The following is a 13074-nucleotide window of genomic DNA, read 5'->3' as shown; positions in this document are numbered from 1 at the left end:
TTTCTTTCTGACCTTCCATACTACATTTAATGTGGAAACATAACATCAAATCAAATGACACTTGTACAAATTCACAAAACGCCAACATAATTTGACATTATCCTCCCAACCAGTCCAAATTCTATCTATTAAAATTATTTTATTTTATAATTTTGAGCTTTCATAACGAAAAACCTCTTTCTTGATTATTGTAAGTGATTCAAATTATGCAATAACCAGTGTTAATTATCAATCTGTGTCAGCTTATCTCCATTCCATTTTCTATTTATATTAAAATCCTGTTGGACAATAAACTATTCCTAATAAAGTACGTTCCCGAGGAAAAGACATGTTTTTATCAATTATTTAGAAATTTGGAATCTTAGTATAAATATTTTTTAGTTGTGTCGGTTGCAGTGTTGAGCTTAGATATTTTGAGTGAATCTTGAAAGGAAGAGCACTCGACTCCATGCCAGCAATCTATTCTCTCCATTTTCTGTCTTACTTTTTGCAAGAATTTCAGCTTTTTTGGTTGCAATTCTAGTTATTACATGGGCTCTTTACTTCCAAGCCTGCTTCGTTTCTCTTTCCCCCTCCCAAGAAGATCTCATTTATGCCGTAAAATTCTCTTCTTTTTTGTTGATTTCTGATTTTTAGTGTTGTCTGTATGTGCATGCGTTAATGTAAAATTGATTTGTAGGTTCTTGTTTGAGCAGGTGATGCATCCTTTGTTAATGGTGATTGGTTTCATACTCATTAGTGGAGAAGGTAGGAGTTTCTGACAACATACTGCAAATTTGGGTTCTACAAAATGAAATTCTCGAGTGAGTTTTGCTTCATTTTCTGTTTTTCACAGCCATCTTGGTGTACAGATGGCTCCCTGGTTCAAGAAATTTGAAGAAATCAGCGCATTTGTGTCTTCAAGGTGTAGCTCTAGGTTGTGGGATTTTCGGTATCTGGACTAAATTTCATGGGCAAGATGGGATTGTGGCTAATTTTTATAGTTTGTATTCATGGTTGGGTTTGACATGTATCTCTATTGATACTCACGGGAAATTTAGAGTCCGATTCCAGCAAGTGTCACTAGTTCAGACGCAGGTTTTGAAATTACCCTGAACCTGAAATCACAAATAAGATCGTTAGGAGGGGGCCAGAAGGGTGTCCTGGCGTAGCCCCTCCGACGTTCAAGTCAGAGACTGAGGATATATGAGGGGAGCAGCTAAAGGTGCTGCTGAAAACGATATAATGACCGAATGAATTAACACTCAAACCTGGTATTTATAAGAGAATACCTGAACCCTTGATGGGTCTGTCTTCTATTTGGGCTAGGGACGAGCCAGGGATAATGGACCCATCCATGAGGTATTATCTATGTTTGATGTTCTTTCTCTTTTAAGTTCTGCTAATTATTTATATTAAAATTTATACCAAGTGCTAATTTCTGAAATCAAGAAGTATGTTTTTAGGGGAAGAAGAACATATTTGATGGGGATGGGTGGCATAAGCATATATTATAAGACTTAAAATGTTATGTGCAAAAAGATTGATGATTTTCTGGGGGTCGAGAAAGGGACTTTCTTAAAAGATAGTAAATGTATCATAATTTCAATTGAGGTGAAATGTGTAAGGTCTGCTTAGTTTCAAGAACTAATTCTGTTTCTGTGAAGCCTACACAATAATCCACCAATATTATTGAGCAATGCTACTTGTTTAACTTAGCATTCTGAAGAAAACTTTAATTTGCATGCCATTGATTCAGTCTCTTATGTATTGCAAATAATCAAATATGAGAAACATGCTGTTTGAACCTGGTTGTGTCCTTCTCGAAATTCTCGAACAAAGTAACAACAACAATTCTTTAAGTCGAGACAAGCATAAATCCTTTATCCGCAAGACGATATTGCCCGTATACAAGTGCTTCACGTTAACGACAATCGTCTCTAAGATACAACGACTCGTATCAAGAGTAGCAGCACAACAAACTCTCGATTTCGTCGAACAAAGAAATGCAAGAACTTTCAAGTGAGTATGAACGAAAATCTGCAGCAAGATGGAGAAGGAATTCGATGCAAGAAAAAAGTGTCCAAATGAATGCAATTAAGGGATATTTATAGAGCATCAAAGATTACCTCGAATGGCACAACCTTTCGTACAAATGTGCAATTTTTGGTGAACTGACATGTTGTTTCGGTGAAAGAACGCCTTGTTCTTCTTCCGCATAGCAAGGCGCGCGCACCCGCGCGAGAACTGGCGCGGCCGCGTGCCCTGTTCTGTCTGCGCACACTGAAAAACAGTGTGGCGCGTGCGGCCGCGCGACATCATGCGCGGCCGCGTGCTTCCTTCTGTTTGCGTGCAAGAATGCGCGCATCCGCGCATGAACACGCGCAAGGGCGCATCAGCTTCTGTTCGGACACTAACAAAAATTTATTCCTTCAAATAATTTTGGTCCAAAAAGATTAATGTTAGTCAAAGACCACACCACACCACACCACACCACACCACACCACACCGCACAGCGCCGAGCCGGGCCGAGCGGGCGCGTGTGTTTAATTCACCGAGACCTAGCCTAGTAGTGTCTCCCCCCTTCTAAAAGCTTTGGTACCTCTTGGGGCCCAAACCCTTAGTCCACACTAGAATTAATAAGGAGGAATACCTTTCTCTAAGCTTCCAATGTGAGACAACCACATTTTCATTTTATTCACATTTTCTCTAACAATCCCTCACATGAATGAAATTTATGCATGTATGAAGATCCACTTGAAAGTTCTTTTGAACTATTATTGCATCGGGAAAGGTGGCTTTTGGCTTTGAACCTTCCGTAGTAAAATACTACCGGAATTACTAGTGGCTTGGTGACGTGATGTCTTCAACCATTCAACCGTTTGTGTAAACCAAGTCAACATCATTTACACAACAATAGCTCTAACATATTTTGTTCTCATGTTGTGTCCGTTTCGGTCCTGGACCATATATTAGATTTATAAGCGTTCTTAAAGCGGCCATCACTTCGCACTTATATATGTGATCTCCTATCAAGAGTATCCTGCCATACTCTACCTCTTAGGTATAAGAATCATTAAAAAAAAATTAACCTCACCAAATGTTGCAGGTACATTTTACTTGGACGTTTTAGGAACGAGCCTTCATTGTTTCCAAGTGTTCAACCAATATTTATAACTTAGTTTTCCCATTGAACCAAGGTTTTGGGATCTCCAATTCACAAGGTTGGGTTACCGCTATAAACATTTTTATTTTGTGGTTTTCAAGCCCATTCCCTTTATTAGTTTGTACAATTGATCTCGATTTATACCTTTTAGTAAACTGATCCGCTAGGTTTTCCTTTGATTTCACATATTCAACAGAAATAACCCCATTTGAGATCAATTGTCTTATGGTATTATGTCTCCGACGAATATATCGAGACTTACCATTGTACATACTGCTTTGTGCTCTTCCTATTGCTGATTGACTATCACAATGAATAACAATAGAAGACACTGGTTTATTCCAACAAGGAATATCTTCTAGGAAGTTTCTTAGCCACTCGGCTTCTTCTCCTGCTTTGTCCAAAGCAATAAACTCGGATTCCATCGTGGATCGAGCTATACATGTTTGCCTAGAAGATTTCCATGACACCGCTCCTCCACCAATCGTGAACACATATCCACTTGTGGACTTGGAGTCTTTTGTGTCAGATATCCAATTTGCATCACAGTATCCTTCCAATACTGCTGGATATTTCGTATATATTAATCCAAAGTTAATGGTGTATTTTAAATATCCAGGCACTCTCGTCAAGGCTTTCCAATGATCTTTATTTGGATTACTTGTAAACCTACTTAACTTGTTTACGGAATATGCAAGATCTGGTCGGGTATAATTAGTCTAGTACATTAGACTACCGATTATCCTGGCATATTCTAGTTGATCAATAGGTTATCCTCGATTCTTTGCTAAATTAACTCCTAAATCTATAGGTGTTCTAGCCGAAGGATTGTCGAGTGCCTTGAATCTTTCAAGAACCTTTTTAACATAGTGAGCTTGTGACAATATAATTCCTTCAGAATTCCTAAAGATTTTAATCCCTAATATTATGTCACATAACCCCAAGTATTTCATATCAAAATGTTTTTTCAACATTTTCTTAGTATTCATGATCAATTCATGATTATTTCCCATGATTAACATGTCATCTACATAAAGGCAAACAATTACATATACATTTTCATTTCCTTTAATATAGACGCACTTGTCACATTCGTTGATTTTGAAACCATTTGATATCATTGTGGTATCAAATTTTTCATGCCATTGTTTAGGTGCTTGTTTGAGTCCGTATAGAGACTTGACAAGTTTACACACCTTTTTCTCTTGTCCGGGTACAACAAACCCCTCGGGTTGTTCTATATAGTTTTCTTCCTCCAATACTCCATTTAGAAAGGCTATTTTAACATCCATTTGATGAATCTCAAGGTCATGCAACGCTGCAATGGCTATGTAACACGAATGGATGTGATTCTGGTAACTGGAGAGTAGGTGTCAAAGAAATCATATCCCTCTTGTTGTCTAAACCCTTTGGCAACCAATCGAGCTTTATATTTATCTATAGATCCATCTTCTTTTTATTTCCTTTTAAGGATCCACTTGCATCCTAAAGGTTTACAACCCGGAGGAAGATCAACTAACTCCCATGTGTGGTTGTACATTATGGAATCTATTTCACTTTTGATTGCTTCTCTCCAGAAAGGAGCTTCTGGATTTGATAGAGTCTCTTGAATAGTTCTTGGTTCATTATCTAACATTATCTAACAAGTATGTTAGAAAATGGGGACCAAATGACTTTTCAACCCTTGCTCTCTTACTGCGCCTTATATCTTCATTGCCTTGAACGGGTGCAATCGAAGTTTCATAATGTCTTTTGTTTAGACGAGATTGTTTCCTTTCTTTACAAGGAAACATATTTTCAAAGAATACGGCGTTCCTTGATTCAATTATCGTTCCCTCATTGATATCAGGAATTTCAGAATTGTGCACTAAGAAGCGATATGCACTACTATTAGTTGCATATCCAATGAAGATGCAGTCAATTGTTTTAGGCCCAATCTTAACTTGTTTTGGCTTTGGTATTTCTACTTTAGCCAAAAACCCCCACACTTTGAGGTATTTGTAAGATGGTTTACGCCTTTTCCATTTCTAATATGGAGTCTCATTGTTTCCTTTGAGTGGTATCTTGTTGAGAATGTTGTTCGCTGAGAAAATCGCTTCCCCCCACAAGTTTTGGGGTAAGAGTGAGTTTATCAACAACGCATTCATCATCTCCTTAAGAGTACGATTCTTGCGTTCGGCTACTCTGTTTGATTGAGGTGGGTATGGAGCTGTAGTTTGATGAATTATGCCAGGGATTGTGCAAAATTCTTCAAACAGAGCAACATACTCTCCACCTCGATCACTTCTTATCATTTTGATCTTTAAACTGAGTTGATTCTCTACTTCATTCTTATAAGCTTTGAATGTTTCTATTGCTTCATCTTTTCTTTTCAATAAATAGACATAGCAAAACCTTGTGCAATCATCAATGAATATTATGAAATACTTTTTCCCACCTCGAGTTTGTACAAAATTTAAATCACATATATCAGTATGGATTAACTCAAGCGGCGTAGTACTTCTCGTTACCGAATGGAAAGAGACCTTTGCCATTTTTGTTCAACACAGATCTCACACTTGTGTTGTGGATCCTTTTTAAATGTGGGTATTACATTTTGGTTTGCAAGTCTTTGCAACGTGTTAAAGTTAATATGTCCCAATCTTTCATGCCATAAATTTGAACATTCAATCAAGTACGCAGAATTTATAGCTTTATTCTTCGCCTCTTGGCGGATAACATTCATTATATTCATCTTAAAGAGACCATTATCTTGGTACCCTTTGCCTATAAAAACACCACTCTTGGTTAATTCAAATTTGTCTGATTCGAACACAAGCCTAAAACCGGCCTTACTCAACAAAGAACCAGAAACCAAGTTCTTCCGAATGTCTGGCACATGCAGTACATTCTTGAGCGTTACTTCTTTGCCTGAAGTCATCTTCAGAACTACTTCTCCAACTCCTACGACATCAGACGTTGTAGAGTTTCCCATAAACAGTTTCCTTTCACTGTTGGGAAGTAGGGTGAGCACATCTCCTTCTCGGCACAAATGTGGCTAGTAGATCCGGAGTCTATCCACCACTCTCTTGGATTGTCCACCAAGTTGGCTTCAAATACAACAACAGATATATCAAGTTGCGAAATATCAACTGATACATACCATTCTTCGACGACATTTGCTTGCCTTTGTTTATGTTTTTTTGTTGTCTCTCTTTGGAAGACGACAATCTTTGGCCATGTGATTCGGCTTGCCACAATTGAAGCAATCCCCTTTGAACTTCTTGGTTTTTCCTTGTTTCTTTTCATTGATCGGTCGCTTTCTTTTGTGACTCGTACTTGATTCTGCTAGATTTGCTTTAGCTTCAGATTCCATCGCCCTTTTATATGTCTTGGCCTCACAGTTTCGGTTGTCTTCCTCGATTCTAAGTCTCACGATTAGATCTTCGAGTTTCACCTCCTTGCGCTTATGTTTAAGAAGTTTTTAAAGTCCTTCCACATAGGCGGCAACTTCTCGATGAGAGCTGCTACATGGAAGGGCTCATTCAATAACATTTCCTCAGAATGAAAGCATGAAGAATGATCTGAAATTCCTGCACTTGGCTAATCACGGGTTTAGAGTCAGTCATTTTGAAGTCCAGAAATTTACCAACAACGAACTTCTTGATGCCCGCATCCTCCGTCTTGTACTTTTTATCCAAGGAATCCCACAGTTCCTTTGCAGTATTTACTGAACAATAGACACCATAAAGTGTGTCATCAAGTCCATTCAAAATATAATTTCTGCATAAGAAATCACTGTGGTTCCATGCTTCCACAGCGTTTCTTCGTTGTGAGTCGGTATCATATTCTGCAACTGTAGGTGGATCCTCATTCAAAAAACGAGACATGCTCAAGGTAGTGAGATAGAACAACATTTTCTGTTGCCAACGTTTGAAGTCGGCACCGGTGAACTTCGATGGCTTTTCACCATGAGCGGGGGCACTAACCATAGGATTGAATGATGTTCTTGACATTTTCAGAATTCAGAGATAGTAGAACACGAGATATCGTCTTTCGATTGTTGTTTGAACCTGGTTGTGTCCTTCTCGAAATTCTGGAACAAAGTAACAGCAACAATTCTTTAAGTCGAGGCAAGGATAAATCCTTTACCCGTTAGACGATATTGCCCGTATACAAGTGCTTCACGTTAACGGCAATCGTCTCTAAGATACAACGACTCGTATCAAGAGTAGCAGCACAACAAACTCTCGATTTCGTCGAACAAAGAAATGCAAGAACTTTCAAGTGAGTAGGAATGAAAATCTGCAGCAAGATGGAGAAGGAATTCGATGCAAGAAAAAAGTGTCCAAATGAATGCAATTAAGGGATATTTATAGAGCATCAAAGATTACCTCGAATGGGCACAACCTTTCGTACAAAGGTGCAATTTTTGGTGAACTGACATGTTGTTTCGGTGAAAGAACGCCTTGTTCTTCTTCCGCACAGCAAGGCGGGCGCACCCACACGAGAACTGGCGCGGCCGCGCGCCCTGTTCTGTCTGCGCACACTGAAAAACAGTGTGCCGCGCGCAGCTGCACGACATCATGCACGGCCGCGCGCTGCCTTTCGGACACTAACAAAAATTTATTCCTTCAAATAATTTTGGTCCAAAAAGATTAATATTAGTCAAAGACCACACCACACCGCGCCGCGCCGCGTCGAGCCGAGCCGAGCCGAGCCAGGCAGGCGCGCGCACGTGTGTTTAATTCACCGAGACCTAGCCTAGTAGCGTCTCCCCCCTTCTAAAAGTTTTGGTACCCCTTGGGGCCCAAACCCTTAGTCCACACTAGAACTAATAAGGAGGAAGACCTTTCTCTAAGCTTCCAATGTGGGACAACCACATTTTCATTTTATTCACATTTTCTCTAACAAAACATAGAGATTATATTGTACTGTGGATCAATGCAGGATTCCTAATTGTTTTCTAGGTAGGGCAAGTTAATAATCAAATGACTTTCGAGAACCTTAGCCGCGTAATTTCTAGCAGATTGAGTTATTGAATACTACTGAAATTGAGTTTGCAGGAGGTTTGATGTACCTCGTAAACAAGATTGCATTAATGTTATTTTGTCCATGAGATTAGATAGTGACTAAATGAAGGAGACTTGAATCTGAAAGGATGGTTCGATCAATATGGCTATCTTGTGACTATTTTTATGATACTTCATATGGTCTTATATACGATTTATGAAAAAAGGAGGTACAATGATTTTCTCTGTTGGATAGAGCGATCAAACCATGACGTTGGACTTGCAGTTTAAAATATTTGAGTTGTACCATTACTGGAGTTAAGGTCATAGGTTCGATTTTCATTGATCGCAAGTTGTGCGATTATTGAGAGGGAGATTGTTGAGATGCAATAATTGTCCCTGCTGGGTAGATCGATCGAGCTATGACGCTAGGGCTGCTACACAGTTTAAAATATTTGAGTTGCACCATTACCACAAACTATAGTATTTGGTAAAGCGACAAACTGTCAGTCCTATAAAATCATATATATTCTAAACATGACATTATTGTATCTTGCGTTGACTCTAACAAGCTACTATATGCTACAATATTTGTAGGCCACTATATGCTACAATATTTGTAGGCCGAACGTTTGCCACTCCTGCCATAACTTGAATGATTTTTAAACATGGGAAATATCTTGGAAATCATAGTAAACATTCAACTAGATGCAGAAGACTGTTGCAAAACATCTGTATTAAGCCGATTATAGCTATAATTCAATGACTAATGAGTAATGACAATATATGTTCATCAACATCAAATTTTAGCCGGTCTTAGATATGTTTCATGGAGAGAAATTTTAGTCGTCCAAATTCGTGATATTATCTCCTGTTTGTTTTAACATATTTTCATCATGGAGAGGGGTTAATAATGTTGCAGTGGTTGTTTGGTTTTGTGAGTTTTGGCATAAAGGAGAAGTTCGAACAACCAGGCTAAAGGTGCTCCCTTGGCATATCTTCGTCGGTCTATACACTTACGGGTTGGCAGTGTTGACAGCTGAGACGAGCTTCTTGAGAAGTTGACTTTGTTGCAAGCCAATCAAGATGTATCAAAGCGCGGTCCTGAGTCGTCCATTTTGAATGGTTTGGGACTCGGTTTGGTTCTTCTGAGCAGCGTCGTGATTCTTGCAGCGGTATTGCCAAAACTCCAAACGTCTAAACCTATGGCCATGTTTTGAAATGGCAACTTCTTATTGAATTCAAATGTGTGCATATATTGTTTGGTACAAAGGAAATTTAGAATCATCTCACTCTTAATTCAAACTTCACAAAAATCCCACATTTCGTTTAACATATATTTTCGAATTTCCACGTGAAAAATCCAGTTCAGACCTTACAAAAAGTATTTTACATGCTTGCCATTAATTCTTCCACACATCTACTTTACAGTTTACAATAATACAAAGGAAACGCACCAAAGACAAAACAAATATATATATATATAAACAAATTACAACTATAAAAAAAAAAAAAAAAAACTTTATAGTAACCTTAGCCTAATCGGTGTTTCTGGCCCAATTGATTGTTTGTTAGAGTAGGCCCAAATGTGTACAGGACTATGTTGAAAATGTGTGGGCCGCCTGCGTTGTAGTTGTTCTTGGGCTTGGATTTCATTATTGGCCTAAATTATATTTAGTTTTCATTCAATTTTTTTTATTAAAATAAATTCCTTATTTATGATTGACTTAATTGGTAAATAAAGAATGAAATACCATAGGTCGAACATAGATATACAACTAGTCAAAATAACTATTATTGATTTTGAAAAGCAATCGATTGAATTATCAGAAACTATGAGATTAGGGTTTAGAGTTAGTTGCATATTTTTCATCTTTTTTCGTTCAATTAATGATCCTACTCCATTAATTCGTGTTTTTTTTACTTTAGGAATTTTTTTTTTGCTGAAGTTTTGATATGGCATTGGACACATTAGCAATATCCAGCACCACATCAACCGTTTTTCAAGACAAGTCATTATTTTTCGAGATCATGCCAACACTAAAAAATGTTTGAAATTAAAAAGAAAACCGACAAGATGAGTAAAAATGAAAATCATGCAATTCATCAAGAACCAAATTATAAAGAATCATAATCAAATATAGCTACAAACATATTCTCGTTAAAGGGGATAAAAAAACAAATAAACTAACCGACAGAATATTAACTCGGATATCGTATAAAAATAAAATAAAAAACGTAATTCGATTTAAGATATTTTGTAGTTTATTTATTAATCTTCCTTCCGATGATATTAATGCTAGTCCGACACTATTCACAAATGGAAATCGAATTTGCGCAATCCAAATGCTTAATCAAATGTATGATATATTTTGTTTGCAAAAGAGAAAATAAGTCTTGACTTTTCTCAGTACTTATGAATGATGCATGAAAACATATTCTCGTTCAAGGAAATAAAAAAAATAATAAACAAACAAAAACTAAAATACGTTCCATTCTGTGGGACACAAAAGATCAAAAGAGCATCAATTATATTCAACTTTCTTTGCATCCATTGAAAATGCAATTAGGGACTTCAATTCAAATTTTTGATAACTTTTAATGACTTTTTTTCAAATGATAGACTTTTATGGATTTGATAGATTTTTATTGACTTTTACAGAATTTCATATATTTATAAACAGATTTACACATATTAATGTAGACTTTTTTGCAAGATTTTTATAAAATTTTGTGATTTTTTTTATATAGAGTTTTATAAATGTTGTACTTAATTACAACATATTATGAACTAATAATTAATTGACATATAAAACATAGTCATTTTGAAATATTTTTCAACATTTATATTAATAAATAAATGTATTTATTTGAAAGTTAAAACATTTAATCCTTACATGTGTATATATGTGGGTTTTTATGCATGCTTGTAAATTTTTAAAAATACATCAATTGATTAATCTGTAATCTTTGTTTTTGAATTGATAATATAGATATGAAAAGAATATTATTTATCATTGTGTGGATGTCATTTTGTATAAAAATATCATATCTTATATATTAATTAAAAATGCTAAAAACAATTTAAAAATCATGGTTGTTGTGAGGCTATTCAATTATTAAGAATTAAGCGGTATTTTTTTAGATCATCTTTTATTATTATTGAATAATACATTAATTTCTATAAATCATAAATTAAAATCACAAAATCAAATCTAGAATTCAAAATTTCTTATGATATTAAAATAAAAAATAATTAAATGAAAAATCAGACAAAAAATGAAAAATTTGAAAAGGAAAGATGAAAATATAGATATATTTCAAAAATTTGAGAGAGTGATAGAGATAGATGAGAGGAGAAAAGATAAGAAGAGAGGTGGTGTGACAGAGAGAAAAATAAATAGCTTGTGTATGAGGTAGAAATTTTAAAAATCCATCCAAATCTTTGGGTTGAACCAAATATAATTTTTGACAATTTATAGTTATACATTAGAGATTAATGTTTGTATGTTAATGAATTTCATGAAGTTATTAAAAGTTTATTGAAAATTTGAAAACAATGAAAACTTTTATAAAGTTTTTAAAAGTCAATATTGAATGCTACTTGACTTTTTAAAACTCTATGAAAGTCTGTTTTGAATACCACCAGACTTCTATAGAGAATGCAAAAGTTTTGATTGAATAATTCTAGGCTTTTTAAATCTACGAATGTCATTAAAAGTTAATAAATCTCCTACATTGAATACACTCTTGAAAAACCTTGAGAAATGAATATATTTTAATAAAAGAAATCATGTTTTTTTTTTTACTAAACATATGTCTTTAGGAGCATAAATTAATGATGTTTTATGCTTCTGAACTTTTCCATTTAGAGTGGCTTCGATTCTTTACAATCTTGTTAATTTTCAAGGTTTAAATTGCTTGCTTTCGTTTACCAAAGTCATAATATTGCGACAAAATTTCACCAACCTTTTGTCGTAACCAATATACAATATTCTTCAAAGCGTAAAGATATTAAGTGTTCGTGGTTCTAAAAATGAAAAAGGAATTAGGTAAAAATCTTGTTAAATATGGTTTATTACGAACATTTTAAATATTTGGTGCTTGTAAATTAATTAATTAAACAATCTCTTTAGTGAATATGCTATATATATAATATATATTTTCCACGAAGTAATCATTAAAATCTCCAATATATTTTGACCAACCACATTATTTTATATAATTTATACATACATTTTCGTCCTCCTTACCGTGCCGTCGCAGTTACTCATGTTTCTTGAAATTTGATCAAGTCTAAAAGTGATCAACAAAAGTTTTCAAACTTCATAGTCTTTAATCGATTGTTCATCATATCTTTAATTAGAAGAATAATAATAATAAAGTTGAATAAACATATAGGTAAAATATAATTATATCTAATCAACATTACTCAAACTTAACCAGATCACAACTAAAATAATTTTAAAAACAGAATATTTCAATGCGCAAAACTAAAGTTTAAAACAACAAAATCACATATTACCAACCAATTTTGTTCTGTCAACTAATGGTGCAACGGGTTTGGACCGGTAGGAACAAGACGATTTTCGACGCCATACCGTGGATCGATATCTCTTGCACCTGGCAGGGCTGGATGTCTGTGAAAATCCGGTGGAAGAACTTTGTGGTGGTGGTGGTGGTGGCGGCGGCGATTCTTGAGAAATGGGGTGAAATCAAACTTGCTAGCCAATACTTTTCTATGATTGATCAAAATATGGTGATGCCCTAAAGATGGTGTATTAATGTAGATGTTTTTGGGGTAATTGTGGTTGTAAATTTCAACGAAAAGTTTAAGAAGTAGACAAAGCCAAAGAAATGAATAGATTTGACGTGGGATTTTCATGATTATGGAGAAAATAAGGGTAGAGTAGAAGAATTTGAAGAGGCATGGATCTG

At 35.5% G+C, this 13074-nt stretch overlaps 1 long non-coding RNA gene across 1 annotated transcript; it reads left to right on the top strand.

The window, feature by feature from the left end:
• Positions 1–409: 409 nt before the first annotated feature.
• On the top strand, positions 410–2051 carry LOC140808456 (uncharacterized). Its single transcript, XR_012112894.1, has 3 exons — positions 410–597; positions 696–747; positions 836–2051. It is a non-coding gene; the product is annotated as an uncharacterized lncRNA (long non-coding RNA).
• The last annotated feature ends 11023 nt before the right edge of the window (positions 2052–13074 follow it).

This window comes from Primulina eburnea, chromosome 12, assembly GCF_022965805.1.
Source record: "Primulina eburnea isolate SZY01 chromosome 12, ASM2296580v1, whole genome shotgun sequence".
NCBI classification, from domain to species: Eukaryota; Viridiplantae; Streptophyta; class Magnoliopsida; order Lamiales; family Gesneriaceae; genus Primulina; species Primulina eburnea.
Note: the sequence above shows the minus strand (reverse complement) of the source record. Positions and strands in the feature narration are given on the sequence as shown.